The sequence below is a fragment of the Elephantulus edwardii genome, unplaced genomic scaffold (genome assembly GCF_000299155.1).
Source record: "Elephantulus edwardii isolate Elephantulus edwardi_28Jun2011 unplaced genomic scaffold, EleEdw1.0 scaffold00465, whole genome shotgun sequence".
In the NCBI taxonomy this organism is placed as follows: domain Eukaryota; kingdom Metazoa; phylum Chordata; class Mammalia; order Macroscelidea; family Macroscelididae; genus Elephantulus; species Elephantulus edwardii.
In genome coordinates, this window is record NW_006400215.1 from 592,639 (window position 1) to 594,353 (window position 1,715).

Genomic DNA, 1,715 nt, shown 5'->3' on the forward strand with positions numbered 1-1,715 from the left:
GCTATGAATAAATCATTGATTGTGCAAAATTCGATCATTCTCTCTCCAGCTCCATTTCTGTCACCGAGTCCATGTTTTCCAACTACTGAATCTTCTTCTTTGTTCCCGACTTTTGCGTTCCCTTTATTATTCTGGCAAGGGTATATATACGTCTTAGGGACATGCCTGCAGGGGTAATCGCATTATCTTTTACCTATCCAGAGATGTTGACTGGTACATGAAACATTCCCAGACCTTCACACAAAACAAGGACATCTTCCTGACAATATGTTTTGACAAACAAAAAGGTACCACATTCATAGAATTCTGGGGCCTTTGGTCGCTCCCTTTTCATTAGCATACTGCTTCCTGGAGTTGTTTACTGTAGAAAGGATGGTCAAGTCCTGCTGTTTTTACTATGCATTGCTGATTCTGCTTTGCAGGTTAGCCAGTCCCAGACAATTCATAAGTGGAAAGATTTTTCTTTGATGGGAAAGTTGTAATAGAGGCACCTCTGAGACCATAAGAAGGCTGTCTCAGGTGATGATGGTTGTCTGGAATAATTTCTCAGTAGTTGAAGAAAAGAAAAAGTTTTATTAGATACATTTTGAAGGTGGTGGTATTATGTGCCATTGAGTCAGAACTAACCCATAGCTGACCTTCCAGTGGATTTTCAAAAGCAGTAAATCACACAGGAGACTTCCCATCTTTCTCCTAAGGAGGAACTGATTGATTTGAATTGACATCATCCGGTTGTCTTTGAGTCGATAGCACTACTCTTTACCTCAGGTTACCAGGCCTCCCCTGCTCACCCTTGACTTTTTTTGAAGGCTGAATGTGACCTGGAGGACCTAAGAGAGTGGTGCTGTTTTTCACTGAGAGAGGGCATTATGGAAGGATGGCTATGGGAGCAGGCTGAAGGAGAGATGCAGTGCAAATGCTAGGTGTATTCAACATATTCTCAATTATTTTAATGGCTTGCTGCAAACAAAATTGCACATACAAAGCAAAATAAAAATTACAAAAGAGAATAAATAAAACAAATTTGTGATCTCAAAATAGTAATTCCAAATCTGACTTGTCATATCTAATGGAAATATACCTATATGGTAATGTTTTTGATTGCCATCGAGTCTAACATGACTCACAGCAACCCTATGAACAAAAGACCTGAAGCTTTTCTAATAACGTCATTTCTCAAAGTTCATAGAGTTTCCAGAGGCGTGTTGTTTAGGAAGTAGATGCCACCCCTGCTTCCAAAAGTGTTAATAAAACAACAACAAAAAACACCAAACCTCAGTTTTTGTGGAGTTGATACTCATTCATGGCACACTTGAAGTGTTTTTTCTTAGGCCTAGTACAAAGAGATTTACATGCATCAATTCACTTAATCTTTATAATTCTAAAATAGAGGTATTGTTATTATCATCCAGAATTTAAAGATGAAAACCAAGAAACTGAGAAACACCTTGCCCAAGGCCACCCAGGAGGAAGGAAAGGAGAAATGAAGGCTTGAAGTATAACAGAATTTAGAGCTATTTAAGACAAAGCAAAATGTCCATCAACTTGTTGCCGAGGAAAAGATTACAGTCATGTTGTCCCTGGAGTACAAGGAGTCCACAGAGATTTTTTTCTTGGCTGGAATTTTTACAGAAGCAGCTCATCAGGCTTTTTTTTTTTTTATTTTAAATTTTTTTCTTTCTTTTTTTTATTATTATTAAATTTTATTAGTTTCA